Source organism: Plecotus auritus, assembly GCF_963455305.1.
Source record: "Plecotus auritus genome assembly, chromosome: 3".
Lineage (NCBI taxonomy): Eukaryota > Metazoa > Chordata > Mammalia > Chiroptera > Vespertilionidae > Plecotus > Plecotus auritus.
Genome location: NC_137772.1, coordinates 49,394,563 through 49,415,328, shown reverse-complemented (window position 1 = coordinate 49,415,328; position 20,766 = coordinate 49,394,563). Strand labels below are relative to the sequence as shown.

Here is a 20,766-nt window from a genome sequence, read left to right as displayed (position 1 = left end):
TTAAAAAACCAAGTTCAGATAACATACAATAAAATGTCATTTTAGTTACCTTGGTCATGTAGCACAGCTACTCTACATGTAATTGGATATGCAAAAGAAGAGGAAAAACCTATGTGTAGAAAATGTAGTTGAAGAAATGAAAAACAAATTTCCTGAGTGTGGTAAAAAACAACTTAAAGAACAAAGCAGATCAGTAAACTCAAAGCATGACATAAAGAAACATAAATGCCCTAAATGAACCCGAGTAAAACTTTGAAAAACTGAAGATGAATAGAAAACTAGAAAGAAACTAGATAAAAGAAGATGCATTACATTCTGGGTAACAATACCTATTTTTCTTCAAAAACTTTATAAGACAATAGATAATGGAAAGGCATTTGTAAAGTATTATAGGAAAAATCATACCTGTCTACCAAATATTCTATCTAAATAATTGGGAGAAAAATACTATGTCTATAGATACTCAATATTGTTAAGATGTCAATTTTCCCCAAATTAATGTATTGATTGAGTGCAATGTCAATGAAAACTTCAACAACAACCTGTTGAATAGAAATGAGAAATTGATTCACAAATCTATATGGGAATATAAAGGACATGGAATAATTAAAATAATATTAAAAAATGATGCCTATCATTAAGAGATTTATACTCCCTGACATCAAAATATAAATTAAAGCTACAGTGTTTAGAATTAGTATTAGAATAGACAGTTAGATCACCGAAAAAAAGATTAAGGTCAATACATTTTTAGCAAAGTTGCCAAGTAAATTTAATGTCAATTCATGTCATCATATGGTTTTAAAACACCATTCAATTTGAATGTATATTTGTGTGTGCATGTGTGTGACATACCATATACAAAAAACAATTCATGATGGATCATAGGCTTAAACATAGTATCCTATCTAATAAAAGAGTAATATGCAAATTGACCATCATTCCAACACACAAAATGGCCACCCCCATGTGGTCAAAGATGGCTGCCCCCATGTGGACACAAGATGGCCGCCACAAGATGGCCTGCAGGGGAGGGCAGTTGTGGGTGATCAGACCAGCAGGGGAGGGCAGTTAGGGGTGACCAGGCCAGCAGAGGAGGGCAGTTGGGGGTGATCAGACCAGCAGGGGAGGGCAGTTAGGGGTGACCAGGCCAGCAGAGGAGGACAGTTGGGGGGGACCAGGCCTGCAGGGGAAGGCAGTTAGGGGTGACTGGGCCAGCAGAGGAGGGTAGTTGGGGAGACCAGGCCAGCAGGGGAGGGAAGTTGGGGAGAACAAGGCCAGCAGGGAAGGACACCTTGGGGGGACCAGGCCTGCAGGGGAGCAGTTAGGCATCGATCAGGCTGGCAGGGGAGTGATTAGGGGCTGATCAGGCTGGCAGGCAGAAGCGGTTAGGGGCAATCAGGCAGGCAAGTAGGCGAGCAGTTGGGAGCCAGCAGTCCTGGATTGTGAGAGGGCAGTTGGACATCCCTTGAGGGGTCCCAGATTGGAGAGGGTGCAGGCTGGGCTGAGGGCCACCCCCCGTGCATGAATTTCATGCACCGGGCCTCTAGTAAAATATATAAAACTTTAAAAGTATGCAATGTATAATTATTGATTTAGAGTATAGAAAGTAATAGCAATAACATTAAAAATGCTACTAAATTTTGCTATTTGCTAAAAATGCCATTAAAATTTTTTAAAAAAATAAATGTATGTTCATTAAAAACACTTATAAAATGAGCACAGAGCCACATGCTGAAATAAATATGTATAAAAACAATATTGGGCAAAGGTCTTTTATCTAGAATATAAGGAAATACTACAGATTAGTAATTTTTAAAGGACAGTACAGTCACACCAGTGTGGCTCAGTGGTTGAGTGTTGACCTATGAAACAAAAGGTCACTGGTTCAATCACAGTTGGGGAACATGGCTGGGTTGCTCAATCCCTAGTAGGGGGCATGCAGCAGGCAGCCAATCTATAATGTTTCTTTTTCATTGATGTTTCTATCTCTCTCTTCCTCTCCCTTCCTCTCTATCTCTCTCTCTCAAAATAAATAAAAACATTTTTTAAAAAGAAAATCCAATAGAACAGACTTAAATATACACTTAGTTCACAAAGGGAGATATATCAATGGCCAATTAGCACAAAATAATTGCTCAAAGTTATTACTAATAGTCATCAAGAAAATGTAAATCAAAACCATGAGATACTATTTCACATACGTTAGAATGACTACATTTAAAAAGACTTATCAAACCAATTGTTTCTATGCAATGGAGTAACTCATATGTTCTGATTGAGTTTTAGAATGGTATGATCTTAAAAAAAATATGGATTATGGGAGTATATGTTTGCTAAAACTTATTGGTATATAAAGATTTGTGCATTTCATTGTATGTAAGTACTTACTCCCTATGCTCTAATACATACATAATAATTGTGAACAAATATTGAACAATTATAATTTGTTTTATATTGCAGTGGAATGTGTTAGCAATCCTGAAGCCATTTTCTGTTATTTTAGACTTGATCATCTAGTGCAGTGGTTGGCAAACTGTGGCTCGCGAGCAGCAGTTTGCCACTCTGTTGACTAATAAGTTTGCCGACCACTGATCTAGTGAGTAAATACATTGATAATGGGAGCCAGTTACCAAATGTTAGACATGGTAATACTAATATGGACAAGGGAAGAATAATATGAATTTCATTGCATTCTATTAGGAATTGGAACGATGATTATTCATTCATGATTTTTCAGTATATTGTAGATAGATATACAGGTGTGTAGAGGATAGATAGATAGACAGACACAGCTATGTGCATACAAACTCTTTGTAACTCTGTTGTACCTAGGAGTAATATCACATCAAGAGCAATTGCATATCAATTGTGAAGATCCTAGTTTTTAAATATTATTTTTTAATAAAAGTAATCAGGGTTCCTTGAGAAATGGAGGGTCCAGGGTCTAGACAGGGAAAGTACAAGATGCTAGAAATGCTAGAATGTAAGGCATTTCTCAAAGAATGATAGGAGCATGTTAAAAGCACATAAGATCCAGATTGAAGAGGCTCCAAACAGACAAATCTAGTATATTTAAGTTTTATAAACAATAATAGTACAGATCCCTGCCCAGGCCATGTCAACCTGCCAGCACAGATCCCTCCACTTCGCTGCTTCTCTAACTTCCCGTTCACACCGCCTCCAGCTCGCCATGCATGATGAGATTGCTGTACTCCTGGTTGACAATGGCTCTGGCATGTGCTAAGCAGGCTTTGTGAGTGAGGATGCCCCCAGAGCATCTTCCCCTCCATCATGGTGTGTCCCTGGCACCAGGGCATGATGGTGGGCATGGGCCAGGACTACTACATTGGTGATAAGGTCCAGAGCAAGAGGGGCATCCTGACCCTGAAATACCCCATTGAGCATGGCATTTTCACCAACTGGGATGACATGGGGAAGATCTGGTATCACACCTTTTACAGTGAGCTTCATCTCACCCCTGAGGAGCACCCCATCCTGCTAACTGAGGTGCTCCTGAACCCCAAGGCCAATCCTGAGAAGATGACCCAGATCATGTTTGAGACCATCAACACCCCAGCCATGTACGTGGCCATCCAGACCGTGCTATCCCTGTATGCCTCTGGTTGAAGCATTGGCATTGGCATTGTTATGGACTCTGGTGATGGGTTACTCACACTGCGAATCTATGAAGGGAACGCCCTCCCCGATGCTATCCTACATCTGAACCAGGCTGGCAAGACCTGACAGACTATTTCATAAAGATCCTCACAGAGCTGGCTACAGTTTCACCACCCAAGCCAGCAGGAAACTGTGCATGACATTAAAAAAAAAAAAAAAAAAAAAAGCTGTGCTACATTGCCTTGGACTTCCATCAGGAAATGGCCACTGAAGCCTCCAGATCTTACCTGGAGATGATGTACAACCTTCCTGATGGTCAAATCATCACCATTGGCAAGAAGCGAGTGGTTCCACTAACCCAAGGCCCTCTTCCAGCCTTCCCTCCTGGGCATGGAATCCTGTGGCATCCATGAAACTACCTTCAACTCCATCAATGAAGTGTGACCTCAACATCTATAAGGACCTCTAGCCAACACAGTGCTGTCTGGTGGGACCATCATGTACCCAGGCATAGCCGACAGGATGCAGAAGGAGATCATGGCTCTGGCCCCCATGATTATGAAGCTGAAGATCCCTGCACCCCCTAAGAGCAAGTACTCGGTGTGGATCGGTGGCCCCATCCTAGCCTCACTGTCCACCTTCCGGTAGATGTGGATCAGCAAGCAGGAGTATGACGAGTCCGGCCTTTCCACTGTCTACTGCAAATGCTTCTTGGGGGACTGTTACTTGGTTGCACCTCTTCTTGACAAAACCTAACTTGTGCAGAAAATGAGAAGAGGTTGGCATGGCTTTATTTTATTTTTGTTGTTTGTTTAGATTTTTTTGTTGTTGCTTGATTCAGGATTTAAAAACTGGAGCAGTGAAGGTGACAGCAGTCTGTTGGAGTGAGCATCCTCAAGTTGTACAATGTGGCCAAGGACTTTGCTTATTCTTTTAAAAAATAGTCATTCCAAAAATTGTGAGATGCATTGTTACAGGAAGTCCCTTACCTGCCCAAAGATTGCCTACTTCTCCCTAAGAAGGGCCAGTCCTTCCCTGAGTCCACACAGGAGAGGGTGGTGGCATTGTTTTTGTGTAAATTATGTAATCCAAAAATTTTTAAATTTTTGCCTTTATACTTGTTCTTTTTGTTCTGTGTTATTTTGAATAGTCAGCCATTATGCCCCTCCCCCTCTTTTTGTCCCCAACTTGAGATGTATGAAGGCTTTTTGTCTGCCCCCATGAGAGTGGGTTGAGGTATGGAGGCAGCCAAGCCAGGGCTTACCTGTAAACTGACTTAAGACCAGTTCAATAAAGAACACACCATAAAGAAAAAAAATATTACAAAATCAAATCCAAATGGGAATTCATGAGTCCAGATTGATATGAATGAATGAATGAATGAATGAACCAAAAAATGGGAAAGAAGGAATAGTTTTTCCCTGCAATATAATATCAACAAATAAATGTAGATGAAATGAAGAGGTTAGAAAACCAATATTGTAGCTATCTTAGTAATAATCGATTCATCCAGGAGTTATCAATTTGTGCTACAACTAGTGGGTAGAATTTTGATAAGGAGCAAAAGTACTTATTAATTACAAAGAAAGCATATGTGAAATTTATACCCCATAAAGCTAGTGTACAGCACCTGAATTCAATCATCAAAGTTATTATCATCGATATTGGGATGAACTGACATCATGTGCTTGATGAGATATGTTACCTAGAAAGACACAGTAATTTTGTGACATTCTTGTCAAAAGGACCTAAACTTACTTTAATCCTGAGAAAAGAACAGTTAAACTTAACTTGAGGGGGATTCTATCAAAGAAGTAGCTGTACTCTTGAAAAATGTCAAGGGGAAGAATGACAAAGAAAAGCTAAAAAACACTTTCTTCAAGATTGAATTGGATTAAAAAGATATGGCAACTAAATGCAGAATCCTAGATTTAATTCTGGACTCCAGGGTTGGCGGGGGGGGGGGGGGGGGGGGGGAGGGGATAAACAGGAAGGAAATCAGTAGAAATCACTAGGATAGAATTAAATTTCCTGATTTTGACAGTTGCTGTATGGTTAAAAGAGAATTCCCTTGTTCTTAGAAAATATATACTAAAATATGTGTGTGGGAGAAAAAGGGAATTAGAATGATAAATCAAATGGAGCAAAATTAAATAATTAATGAATCTTGTTAAATGGTATACCAGTCTTTTTATGATTTTTGCAAATTTACTATAAATTTGAAATAACATCAAAAGAAATAGTTAAAATGTAAAACTGTACATCTAACTTTTCCAATTACTATTTACATCCTATTCTGTTTCTTTGGAGAATCCTGACTATTAATCCAAAATTTTTGAAAACAGCATACTTACCTGTTTAGAAAATAAAAAAATATATATATTACATTAATTGAAGAGGAAATTACTAAAATCCTGTATAACAGAGGAAATGAAAGACTTTGACCATAAATTTGTTAGATCTACAACTTCCTAGTATCTCAAACACACCATTTATTAATGTCTTAACCTTTGTAGTTATACTGTTTTGTAGTTTCTTTAATGATTAAAACAAATGCATCTGAAGTGGTGATGAGTAAGTGCTGAGGGGGGAAGCCAGATAGAAGAAAATACTAATTACTAAGAATATATTTCAATATTGTTCATAGAAACATATAAATAGTAAATACTCTTTTAATGTTGTAAATAGAAAACATTGAATAATGAAATATACTAAATATACAGTATATGTGGGATAAAGTGAAAATTAAAATGATAAATGGAACAAAATTAAATAATTAGTGAATCTTGTTAAATGGTATACCAGAGTCTTTATATGATTTTTGACAAAGAGAAATCTGGGACGTTGATATTATCACTGAGACTGATATTATTGTATTATTATTACATTTTTATTATTATATCAATTTCCAAGAAGTTATTTTATGATGATATCACCATGTGTATACAGTTGACCTCTTTTCCTTTTTTACTTAAACTTTCAGTTTCATTCCCTAACGGGTTACATTAAATTTATGAACAATTTTTTAAATCTACATTACATAACATTATTTTGCTTTGTTTCTAAAACAGGCGTGTGCATTTATATTTGCCATCATTGCAGATTTAGTTCTGGCAATATATACAAAATACCTATTCTCCCCAAAATATAGTTCTTCATATTACTATTAATTAGTTTCAATTATAATTATAATGATTCAAAAATTAGTTCTTTTTGGTGTAACAATAGAGGGATTGAGAAAAAAGAGAAAGAACTCATGGACATAAACAATGTGGTGATTGGGGGGAGGAGGGAAGGTGGAAGAGGGTGTAGGAGTGATAAGTGGTGATGGAAAAATAGGAATAACAAATACATTTTATAAAATCATGGGTGCTCTTAATCATGAATTTATTTTACAACATAAATACTAGTACAATCTTAAGGTAAATTTGGATGCACTTTTAAATTTCACCTGAGATCTATTTTGAGGCTTATATTATGTTTAGTAAAAGACTATTTTTGTTCAGATTTACCACTATATTTACATCCACATTCTTTAGAATCCCTAGTTTTGTTCTCAGTGATAGATTTTTCTTTTTCTTTTTCTTTTCCTTTTCCTTTTTTTTTTTTGCCAACTGGGAAAAATATTTGTATTCAAACCATTTTATGTACTACTATAAATATTTTTATTCAAATAAAAATAAATCACTTTAATAATATATGTCAGATTGTTTGGGTTGCTAGAATAATTTGCCATATTAAATAGCTTGAAGGTTTTTAATAATTAAAGATTTTTTAAAATCTTTATATCAGAAATTAAAACTGATATATGATAACTCGACATTTGAAATAAAATACATGTATTTTATTTGCTCCTGAAGTAAATTTAAAATTTCCTAAATTGTTTGTATCTGTCACAAATTTCTGGTAAATCAAATGACTGTCTAAATTGCTATTTATGAGAAACCCTATTTTAAAAATAACCTTGTCAATATTCCATTCTATAGGAAAGAAAAATTAACCAAAACTTTTATATCTTATTGCCTTTCATGTGTGAGATTCAAATATAATTCTGTTATTGGGAATCAGGAATATATTCCCTGAATGACAATATGGGTCAAGTTCACCTTTATGCTTGTTGGAAGAGATGGTCATCCAGAGACCCTTAGCTTAATGACCCAGCGTCTTCTGTGTAAGTTACAGTCTGAGACCTTGGCAGGAACTTTTGAAGCTGCATTAGCCTATAAGGCCACAAGGGAAACATTAAGTTAACAAAAAGGAAGGAAACCAAATTTCAAGTCAATGATCCCAATGAGCTCCTAGTCCACAGAGTCTGTTGGCTTTCCAGCATTCCCTAGCTGTAGAACTCTATGCTGAGTTGTGTTTTGGTAAGATTTGTGTAAGTTCTGCTATCATTTAACTCTTGCACCTGTCTAAATCTGTTAAACAGTATTCCATAGTAATAACTTTTGTGTGGTTAGATAATTATTATGCCATACTCACCATGCTCTGAGGTGGAATCCCCTTTGCTGCAAAGTGGAAACTGGGCTCTAATCAGATGAGCAGGCAGTGGGGGACTCCGAGTCTGAATCTCAAGAGAGAAATGAGAGACAGAGCTATGATTTTAGATGTCATGATGATATGTGAAAAAATGACATGCATGTGGTTACCTAGAGAGAGTGTTTTAAATCAGGAATCCAGAAAGCTAAGACAAAACCTTTGAATCACCAAAGCAGAGCAGCAAGAAGATGTAGTAGATGTCGAAAATGATGTGCTGAAACGAAGTGAAGACACACTTAACAGGAAGTGACAATGGGAGCAGAGAGGCTGATTATCAGAGTGGTGCAATATTGATTATTAAATAATTTTAATAGCACTCCAGGAGGAAGACATAACTCAAGAGAGATTGTGGTGTTTTTATTGTTGTTGTTGTTTTTTATGTTTGGTCTTGTTTTTAAGAAAAGAGAGATTTATGTATGCTTACAGCTAGAAGGAAAGGACTGGGTAGAATGTAAATAATGAACTCAGTCTGAGTTAGGGTAGGAGAAGAACAAAAGTGAATAGAAATAGACATTAGCTTTGGTGGGGAGGAGACAATCATTGCTCTAGGATGGGAGAAAGCCTGGGGATGGATATGGATAATTTGCACATGATAGGTAGGAAGATGATAAATTTCCTAGTTAGGGGCCTTTATTTTCTTTTTATAAATTAGGAGACATTGTCATCTCTAGGAATCAAAGGGTGGTAGTGAGTCAAGAAGCTTGAAGGTAATATTCAACATTTCTTTTTATCAATAATGTGGGCTACTTGCTCTTTCCACAGACCTCCTATCGATGAATAGATTTGAAACCAGGAGTAAAATGCTAGTATGTATTTCATTCTTTAAATTTTTAAAAAATTTATCTCAAAAGCTATCATGCTAATAACAAAAACTAAAGCATTCTATCATGTTTCCTATGCCCCTTCATACATATATACTGATAAGACTTTGTTAGTGATAATATTTACAAAATGTGATTATTCCATATATTATGCATTAAGCCCCAATTTTCTCAATTTTGTATCTGAATAGTTTTTCCTGTAGTTGAAGTGGAAATGTCCCACTCATGTTTTTTTAGTAATTGCATAGCATTCAATAATATGCTTTTGCTAACTTGATTCAGTCATTTCTGTCCAAATGAACATTTATGATTTTTTTCCCTCCTACAAACAATATGCGGTGAATAACAGCATATACATCTTTGTATACATATACTTGTAATTTCTATAGGATTGCTCAGATTTTTATACTTACACTTATATTGTTTGGACATTTGATATTTTAATGCATTATTTTCCAAAGGGTTCTAACAGTTTTCACCTCCCTCACCCAGATATTCATTAAAACCCATTTCTTTGCATCCATATCAGCACTGAACATTGGTTTTCTGGCTGCTTTTAGGTGGGGGCAGAATTGTGGGGACATAACTCCCTTTTTGTTTCCATGTGACTGAAAGTTAATAAAAATTGCTTAAATATTAGCAAATGAATTTATGAAAAGAGTTCCCTGATTATAAAGGAAATAAGCTGGTTCAAACAATCCTTTGGTCTCATCTAGTACTTTGGGAAGACAATCTAGTTTTTCTGTTTAGAAATTAATTCACACATGTTAGCCTACTATGCTGGTCTGGGCTGAAATAAGAACTTCTGTAATGTGTGCATACACAATTAATTCAACTCATAGTTTTGGAATCTGTACCAAAATTATTTATGTTTTATTGCCCTGGAGACTTAAACTTTTTTAACCCTGCCATCTATGATGTTATGAGAGAGTAAAAGACTTACAAGTCATCAGAAATGGGGTGGTTATGATGTCTTTTAAGATAGTATATACTTGGTATCATCATGAAAGTCTCAGAATTTACTGAGAGTTCATACACAATTCACTGATTTTGGAGCTAATGGTTTTTTAAAGCCCCCTAAGATGGTCTGGAACTTGCTTATTTATTTTTGTATCTTCTTTTTCTTTATTTTACTTATTTTTCTTCTTTAAATGGAGATGGAACTGGCTTTCAATAACTTGTCTCCTTCTAGATTCTTCTTTCCTCATGTGCTACCAATAGTGTATTTATTATTCATAATGCCTGGGATCTGCCCTACACATATATTCCTTTCTGTAATAATTCAAGCCACTTTATTGAATTAGAATCCCTTTCTCCCATTTCTGCCTGTGACAGTCAAGTGACAGGACTCAGCTCAATGTCTACTCTTTCCTGAAGTATTCCCCAGGGTTTATTTTGTATTTTTTAATGTGTTCCCACTTTTATCTATTAAGATACTATATTTTGTGTTATTGCTGTCTCCCTTACTCAATTTTAGGAATTTTGAGATCAGAGACTTTATCTTACTCATCTTTCTATTTGGCAACCATTTGTATTATTTGACATCTAGCTCAATGCATTGCACATAGGTGATACTCAATAACAGTTGAATGAATGAAAATATATGTGGAAGATGGTGTAGGCTGGCTAAACCAGGTTAGGGAAGGTGCAGCTGTCAATGTCTACTGCTGGTTATAAATCCTGGGAAAACTGTATCAAGGGCTTCAGGATATAATAACGTTTGGAGTGGGTCAGATCACCCTGTTCTAAAATCTGAGAATAAAACAAACCAATAGATTGATTACACACACAAAATATGAGACTGCAAGGCAAACTGGCCTTGTTTGTTTTCTTCTCATGAGTGTTAATAACATTTTATCATGTGATTCCATATTTACAATATAGTAGTATTTTCTGTTCAAACCATCCCATATATGCAATTGGAGGAATTTTGTAATTTCTAACTTAGTCACACATGATTTATATATTTTTACTTTTATGGTTTTTAAAAGCATAGTTAGATGCTTTTAAATATTTATCACTATTCAAGTATTAATTTTAAGTACGGGATATATTTCTGAATTAAGAGAATATATATCAGAAAAATATCTATCAGTAACAGCCTAATGTGTGTTAGTTTATAGAAATGTGCCTCATTTTTAATGTTCTGCTTGTACACTCTCTATTATAAGTTTATTTCATAACTGTAGATAAATCCCTGAGACCCATACTATCCTATGTAATAAAAGGCTAATATACAAATAGACCAAGCGGTGGAACAACCAAACAACTGAACAACTGGTTGCTATGATGTGCACTGACCACCAGGGGTCAAGCGCAGAACATGGCAGGCATCAGCTGCAGTGGGATGGTGGAGCAGGTGAGTGGGGGCGTCAGACCAAGGTGGGGCGCTAGTCACTGTCATCAGAGTGAGCCTCTGGTGTTTGCTGAAAATTCTTTGCTTCTGCATGCCGCGGTCCTGCCCGGTGCTCACACCTGCTGCCAGCACCGGCCCTGCTCGCACCCGCTGCTGGCACTAGAGCCACTGCTCATACCTGCTACAGGTGCCTGGTGCCGGTGTCGATGGCTTGGTGCTGTCAGCAGGTGCAAGCAGCGGCTGCCAGCCCCGATCATTCCTCAGGGCTACTCCACCTCCCCCTGCTCCTGAGGGACAATCGGGGCCGGCGGCCGCCTCTTGCACCTGCTGCCAGTGATGGTCCCTCTCACACCCGCAGCCAGCGCTGGAGCTGCTGCTCACACCTGCTGCCGGTGCCAGCCCCAATCACTCCATGCCGTCATTGGGTAGGAATGGTGGTGGTGGGAGCTGGGCTGCCGGCAGACAGAGGACCAGGGGCTGTGGCAGGAGGGGCTGGGCAGGAGCTCAGAGGATGGTCTGAGACCCACCCCTGTGCCTACCACAGCCTCATGGGTCACAGGTCCTTTCAAGGTGCACGAATTCATGCACTGGGCCCCTAATGTAATCAGAATATTTAAAATAGATTATTATCAACTGCTTCTGAAATTATCTATAATAATAAAAGAATAATATGCTAATTAGACTGGATGTCTTCCTGACATCATTCCGGACGTCCTTCCTGACAAAGCCGGCACTGGGGGAAGCCAGCCCAGGTCCCGGGTTCCTGCAGGCAGTCCGGGGAAAGCCAGCCCGGGTCATGGGTGCCTGCGGGCAGCTGGAGGAGGGAAGCCCGGGTCCTGGGTGTTGGAGGGAAGCCGGTGCCGGCAGCCAGGGGAAGGAAGGCCTACTCTTGCATGAATTTTTGTGCATTGGGCCTCTAGTAATATATATTTTAAACAAGTGTGAAAGCTAGTCTCTCTGCAGATGCTAATACATACAGAACAGTTCATATATGAATTTTGAAAGAGCCTGGAGGGAAGAACTTTCTCACATAGACAGATGAATTAGGATACTTACCTGACAGGGTCATCACTGCATTTCTTATCAGAAAAAATGGATTTCTACTACAGGGCTGGAAAGTACTGAAAAAACCCCTCAAGTAGGCTATAGCATTCAATGAATCATGTCATAAATTGAATGGGAAGAGAATCTGAGCATGTCTTGAAGAATATGGAGCGAGAAGGGGGCCTGCAATATCAGGCATGCTAGATGAAGAAAAATACCTGATGCCAACAAAGAGAGCTTTTGGGCTTGAGGTAGAAAATGGAATGGTTACATTTAAGTGAGTGCTTCAGTAGTGTTTTACATAAAAAATCCATCTGTTTTTCAGAGTAATACACTGTGCTAAATACTGTGTATATCATCTAAATTATTTTGTCCCAGTTAAACATTATGGATGGAAATTCAATCCTTGTGGAAGTAGTCAGCTTTAACAAATGGCCAATGCTTAATACTAATGCTATTTACTTTTTTTGCAGAAATAACTTAAAAGGCATTGAATTTATGCTAGTAATTTAAGGTAGTTTAGAAAACCAAATGAAAGTAAGAAGGAAGGAAGGAAGGAAGGAAGGGAGGAAGGAAGGAAGGAAGGAAGGAAGGAAGGAAGGAAGGAAGGAAGGAAGGAAGGAAGCTGTCTCAAGTAGAACAACCACTGAAAAAAATGATTTCGATGAGTTTGGAACATATGGGCAGGCTGAGGGGAGATTGTAGTGTCAACTGGACTTAGTGATTCCTATTACCTACAGCACAATAAGAGTTTCAGTTAGTGACAGGGAAGATCAACTATTTTGATAAATATTTGAATTTTGATTCCATTCTTGCATTCAGTGTGAACATGACCTTATTTAGTGCAGGAATTTTGATACTTTGATTTTTGTACATACCATGCATCTCTAGGCCTTGAAGAATCAGATTATAGTCTATAATTCAAAAAGGGTTTCTTCTCTAGTTTATAAATATTTGGATATAGAGCAAAGAAATGTGAACATACAGGGTAGGGCAAAAGTAGGCTTATAGTTGTTTCCATAGAAAATAATGCAATCCTATCTAATAAAAGAGTAATATGCAAATTGACCATCATTCCAACACACAAGCTGGCTGCCCCCATGTGGTCAAAGATGGCTGCCCCCATGTGGACACAAGATGGCCACCACAAGATGGCCAGCAGGGGAGGGCAGTTGGGAGGGACCAGGCCTGCAAGGGAGGGCAGTTGGGGGCGATCAAGCCTGCAGGGGAGGGCAGTTGGAGGGGACCCAGGCCTGCAGGGGAGGGCAGTTAGGGGTGACCAGGCCTGCAGGGGAGCAGTTAAGCATCAATCAGGCTGGCAGGGGAGTGATTAGGGGGTGATCAGGCTGGCAGGCAGAAGCGGTTAGGGGCAATCAGGAAGGCAGGCAGGCGAGCAGTTGGGAGCCAGCAGTCCTGGATTGTGAGAGGGATGTCCGACTGCCCGTTTAGGCCAAATCCTACTGGGATCGGGCTTAAACGGGCAGTCGGACATCCCTCGAGGGGTCCCAGATTGGAGAGGGTGCAGGCTGGGCTGAGGGACACACATCCCCATGCACGAATTTTGTGCACTTGGCCTCTAGTAATTAATAAATATTAATGCAATAATAAACTCTGTTTCATGGACTCATAACTGTAAACCTAGTTTTCCCCAATCCTGTATTTAGAAATAAGGAATTGATTTAACATTTATCTGGTTGATGGCATGAAGGAAGTAAAGGGAAGTAAAGGGTGGAAGGATAAAAACATTTTTATTTAAAATATTATCCTATATAATTAAAGGCTAATATGCAAATTGACCAAATGGCCAAAAAACCAGTCGCTATTATGTGCACTGACCACCAGCGGGCAGATGCTCAATGCAGGAGCTGCCCCCTGGTGGTCAGTGCACTCCCAGAGGGGGAAACGCTGCTCAGCCAGAAGCTGGGCTCATGGCTGGTAAGCGCAGCGGCAGTGGCGGGAGCCTCTCCCGCCTCCACGGCAGCGCTAAGGATGTCTGACTGCTGGCATAGGCCTGCTCCTTGTGGGGAGTGGGCCTAAGCCATCAGATGGACATCCCTTGAGGGCTCCTGGACTGCGAGAGGGTGAAGGTTGGGCTGAGGGACCCCCCTGAATGCACAAATTTTGTGCACCGGGCCTCTAGTCATTTAATAATATTTTGTTTTTCCTTAAGTGTTTAAAAATTTTGTTATTTGAATATACAGCTGTGAATAGTGAACAGTGTTTTGTGTGTGTGTGTGTGTGTGTGTGTGTGTATGTGTGTGTTTAGAAAACTCACAAGGCAAGAACTCATAAGAATGATATTTATTTTATATTCTCAGTGACAGCCTGTATTTTAATTTCATCCATGTTGCTAAAGATTTTTAAAACAGCTGAGCTGAGACTAATCTTCAAAAAGATGAGATATGAGCTTTAAAATTTGAATTACTTTTCAGAATGCATTTTAATCCATTGTTATCTGGATAAATGGACTCCTAAGATCATAATGTGAAAGTAAATTAACATTACATCTTCTTGTGTCAATTAATGCTTTTATATTGCTTGCCATGTTATTTTGTTTGGCAGTATTTCAATGACTGTTTCAGTTTAGGAGTTCATTGGTCCTTTTTTCTTTTTATATTTTAAGGTTTTATTTGAATAGCCATATAAGAAGACACATAGGCCAGTGTGTGAAGGGGCAGCAGCCTTACAGGAAGAGGGAGAAGAATGAACACAGCCTCTAAAATATTCAAATGTGCAATGGATTTTTGCAATGGCAAATAGACCAAATGATTTTATTGGTCTATTTGTAGACTAATTTATTACTTAATGGTAGACCATTTATTACCAAATGGTAGAGCAAATGATTTCTGAGGAAAATTAGCAGAAAATGGGACAAAAATATAATTTTCTTCAGCTTATAAGTCTTTGCTGTTTAAAAGAAAATTATTATGCTAAGTGAAATAAGCTAGTCAGAGAAAGACAAATACCGTATAATCTCACTTAGATGTGCAATCTAATGAACAAAGTCAACTGAGAAACAGAGGCATACATACATGGAACAGACTGACAATGGTCAGAGGGGAGGGGTGTTGGGAGGCTGGATAAAAGAAGGTGAAGGGATTAAACTGTATATATATATATATATATATATATATATATATATATATATATTCACAGAAACAAATAACAGTGTGGTGGTAGCCAAAGGGAAAGGGAGGTAGGTGAAGGTGGTCCACGGAGGGGAAAATGGGGATGGAAAGAGACTTTGCTTACGGCAGTAGCCCAAGATGTAGTGTTCAGATGATATTTTGTTGAGCTGTATACTTGAAACCTGTATGATTTTGTGAGCCAATGCCACTCCAATAAAATTAATAAAAATATCTTCTATTTGGGGCCAGTTAAAAGCACATTTTAGTCAATAAGATCATCATCATTAATACTAATAACAGGACCTTATTTGTAGTATTATTTAGTAATAAACAATTAAGCCTTAAAAATAAAGCTATTGGGAATATATCTTATAAAAAGTGTGGATATCTGCAAAGCTCTTAAATAGAGAAGTGATAGAATTATAACATATTTTTAGAAAAACCACTGTATTTACCATATGAAGCGTAAGTGGCCAGCCCAGCATGTTAAAGGGAGGGAGAGACATGTGGAGGCATCTGAAATGTTCCCTGTCGAAGATAACCTTTCCTGATGCAATGCTAGTGAAAAGCACAAAACATCTGCAAAAATATGATGCAGTTTCCAGTGCCATGACCTGGTGACTGACCGTTTTAAGAAGTAAAGGAGAATATAGAGCATTAAAGGTTTCAAGCTTTGGTAGCCTCAGGGCCAGTGGTGCCTTTGATAGATAAGGAACACAGGGAAACAATCAGTTTTTTGGGGGAAATAATATACATTTGGGAGTTTTGCATTTATCTAATATTGAAGCTGCATGGTAAATTTTACCAGAGTAAGATGTAAAGAATAAAAGAGGGGAACAGATATTCCAATCAACAGTGAGGAATAATGGAAGTGGTGTGCTGAACAAGCCATACAAGAATCTTATTTTAAATATTTTGGAAAAATAGGGTTTCCAGAAGAGTAGCAGCAGTGAATAATTTTGGAAGCTACATAGAGTTTTAGAGAGATGAAGATTGAGAAGAGGCTGCTGGATTTGGAAAGCAGATCGTTGCTGACTTTTGTTTAAGATCAGGTTCCCTGGAAGCTGAGATTTATTGAAGGAGTGCTCTCTGAGGAAGCTTATGATGTCATCAGGCAATCATGATAGAGAAGGAGATCACAAGCTCAGAGGAAGTCAAACTTCAGTCTGATTCCAGGGGGAGCTCTACAGTATGAATTGCACCAGAGTCTTGAGACTGATAATATGGGCAATTATAGCTCTATATCTATCAGTGGTTGGTTATGACAAACTCTGAAGTGGTCAGTGATGGTAAAAATAAACCTTTAGGCAAGAGGTTTGCTTCAGCTGAGGGCATTCATCTAGAGAAGGATATCAGTGTGAACCCTCAGCAGCCAACAACCAAGCAGGGAGGATTCTTGCCCACTGGCTTTGCCAGTGGTGTTTAGTGTGGGGTACACAATGTCTTCTCCACCTTGAAAAAGAGCTGTCTCACTTGAGCTGTGGAATTACACACAAGATAGCAGTTGTCTAAGTAGTAAGACCAAGGGGACACAATAGCTGAAAGCAAAATTAGGGACAGTCCGTTTATATATATTTTTATATTTAAGACTAGAGGGGTCTGGCGGGCCCACCCCAATGGGGGCCCATTGGGCGGGTTCGGCCATGCGGTCTAATGCTGAAAGCTATAGCTTTCCCCCAGATGGATCTAATTATACTTTAAGGATGGCCAAAAGAAAACCCACAACAAAACTGTTTTTGAATGTCACGTGTCATGAGATGAAGTTGTTTATGTGTTGTTTGCAAACGTATATCAAGATGGATGATGGCCCTTTAATGATTTTTGCGTTCTTCCCAGGGCTTTGCCCTCAGTTTCCCAATGTGATCTTCGTGTCTGTTTGTTTAAAAGTTTTTCTGTTTTGAATGTGCCTACCCTTCGCTGATGCTCCTGGCAGCCTGCGGGTCCTCTTTGCTGCCCCCTTTTAAAGAGAGATTGAAAGCTCATCTAATCTGCAAAACATCGCAATTTCACAAAATTCCCACCCAGGCTCTCTACATTCCTCAGCAAAGGGCCGCCATCCCATTAATGCTTAGGTCGCCTTTTTGGCTAATTTGGAAGGACTTCTGGGGCTGCAGGCTGTGGAGGGAGAATTCCACACCTTGGCTGCAGTATTAGCAGAGCCCTCTGGTATTAGCAGAGCCCTCTGGAGACTCTGGATGGGGACAGAAGGGACTGGTAATTATTTTCTTGTGCTTTCACTAAATGTACATGCACCAGGAGCCAGGCAGTGATTTAGGGGTGTTGGGGCCCGCTCCACTCGGGGACAGGGCCTGCCCGGGGGAGGGGAGCCCCATCGGGGTGTAGGGGGGATGATCGGGGCCAGGGCTGGCCTGGGCGAGGGGCCACAGTCATTCCGGTCATTCTGGTCATTCTGCCATTCGGTTGCTGGGCTTTTATTATACAGGAAGACTTGGTAATTTTTGAGAGGCCCAGGGTAAAACAGGGAGAAAGGAATATGGTTCCTATCAGAGCTTAAACAAATTGTAACCAAAGTTGGCATGAAGTGTTTAGTCTTAGAAAGTCAATGTTTCTTTAACAGATGGTTAACTTCCTCTTGTCAATACAGGCACTAGTAATAGGAAAATTTTATGTGGTTGTTATTTGTTCTATTTTGTCTTAATAAAAAGGGTGGATTTACAACTGTGGTGTGCTGGTAAATTTTTAACAATTGTCTCCCTGGGAAAAGTTAAAAAGCCCTGATTTATAGCATTTTCCAGTTTCTATAATGTATAGGTGTAAATACTCTCACCATGGCTGATTTTCAAGCTACTGATATGATCTCAACTGGCTTGCAAAAGTCCTGAAAATGTAGCAGTCAACTCTGCTTTGATTGCTGTGTGAATTTTTAATTAAATGTAGTGAGGAAAAAATCAAAGATAATTTTCTTAAAACCCCTGCCTCTAATATTGAAAAAAAAGTATAATATATCATCTCTAGGGAGAAGATTTGAAGAACACAGGATTTACTTTTAAAGCCAAGCATGAGATAAGGTTATTATTTTAGGGTGGGACTGACAATTAATATACACTGATTATGTACATAAAATAATGCTGATAATAAACTCATGAATTCTGTTTTTATGACACAATAATTAGTGTCTTTAATGTTTGGTCTTTGACTTCTTATTTAAGTACAGTGAAGTTTGTTCATTTATTGTGTTCTAGTATATTTTAATGCAGAATTTTTAGATATTTATAAATTGTAAAAATCAATGAGTTTGATTTTTTAGTCATTTAATCTTTTCTTAATTTATTTTTTAGATTTAAATTTATTGGCAGTGACATTGGCTAATAAGATTGCATATGTTTCAAATGTACATTTCTGTGGTACATGCTCTATATATTTTGTGTGATACATTGAGTGCCCACCACCCAAAGTCAGATAATCTTCCATCACCATATATTGGCCCCCTTTACCCTTCCTATTTTCCCACTCCCCTTCCCTTTGGTAACCACCATACTGTTGTCTGTGTTTATGAGTTTCAGTTTTACATCCCACATATTAGTGAAATCATATGGTTCTTAGTTTGTGCTGAATAACTTATTTTACTTAGCATAATATTCTTAAGGCCCATGGATATTGTCACAAATGGCAATATCTCATCTTTTCTTTTTATGGTTGAGTAGTATTCAATTGTGTATATGTACCCCATATTCTCTATCCAATCATCTATTGAAAGACACTTGGTTGTTTCCATGTCTTGGGCACTGTAAATAATGCTGCAGTGAACATGGGAGTGCATATATCTTTGTGAATAAATGTTTTCAAAATTTTCAGGTAGATAACCAGAAGAGGGATAGCTGGGTCATATGGAAAATCTATTCTTAATTTTTTTGAGGAACCTCCATACTGTTTTCCTTAGTGGTTGTACCAATTTACATTTCCACCAGCAGTGAATGAGGGCTCCTTTTTCTCAGCAACCTCTCCAATTCTTGTTATTACTTGTCTAGTTGATAGTAATCATTCTAACAGGTGTGAGGTGGTATCCCATTATAGTTTTGATTTGCATTTCCATAATACCTAGTGAAATTGAGCATCTTTTCATATATATGTTTAAATCCTAATGACATTTGTTAAAGAAATAGAACAAAAATAATCAGATTTGTATGAAACTACAATAGTAATTTAATCTTAGTGAGAAAATACAATTTTACCCAAACTTAGAATGCACAGGCATGAATTATTTGCTCTTCTCTTGCAAGCATGTTCTATCTGTAAGGCTTTATGAAAAAAGAAACAATTCCTTTGGTAGACTGTAAAGTATTAGTAAAAATAATAAATATTTTTAAACAAGTTTTTGTTCTTTCGATGTATTTTCTAACATAACAACCCTTTATGAAGATATTATTAACCCTTAAGGAATAAAGTTGGGCCCTGGCTGGTGTGACTCAGTTGATTGTTATCCTATGTACCAAAAGGTAACAGGTTCAATTCCCAGTCAGGGCACATGTCTGGGTTGTGGAACCCATTCCCAATAGAGGGCGTATCCCCAGCAGGGGAGGTGGCTGTTCAATAAATAAACATTCAAAAAAATTAAAAAGTGATCTTGGTTAAAATTTTAAAATGTTCACTTACTATATGCATGGTTTAGAGTTATTTAAATTCTTTAAGCTTCTGTTTTTTCATCAGTAAAATGGAAAAAACTTACCTACCTCGTGGGTTTATTAGATTAGATCATGGTTAATAGTAGTTTACCTGGAGCTTTAATCATCATTATTCATATCCATCCCCATTTTGTTTCCCTATTGGCTGAAAGAGGCATAGTGGAGAGTGAAATATATGCACACTTAAATAGGAATGTGGAAATCTCTTTCTGCCTCTGTACAGAGGGTTTGTGAGGCTCCCTATACATAGCTTGAAAAGAACACATATGGCTGCCAGAAACTTTACACATTATCTATCCTGACATGCACATGCAATTGATTGTATCGTATAAGCACAAAATTCTAACGTATCATTAGATTGATCTCACAACCTCTCAAATTAATTTATAACCCTAAATCTCATATTTTATGTCGAATATAAAGCAACTATCATACTATCTTTGTAAAGTACTAAATGTTAGATTCACCTCATTCTCCAAGTAGAACAATTTCCAGTTGTACATAAGGGTTTTATTGAAAGTTTCACTTCTTTATTAGTCATGGGTTTATTAAGTTAGTATTCTTGGGAATATATGTAAAGATGTAAATTGAATGTGATGTTCAAGTAATAACTT

General features: G+C 38.0%; 1 protein-coding gene and 1 pseudogene across 2 annotated transcripts in view; both read left to right on the top strand.

Annotated features, from left to right (window-relative positions):
- GPC5 (glypican 5) overlaps positions 1 to 20,766 on the top strand; it is a 1,409,835-nt gene that overhangs the window by 405,561 nt on the left and 983,508 nt on the right. The gene's annotated exons all lie outside the window — the stretch shown is intronic.
- Positions 3,227 to 4,377, top strand: LOC308243268 (actin, cytoplasmic 2-like; annotated as a pseudogene). The gene has a single exon. The product of its transcript is annotated as an actin, cytoplasmic 2-like (transcript).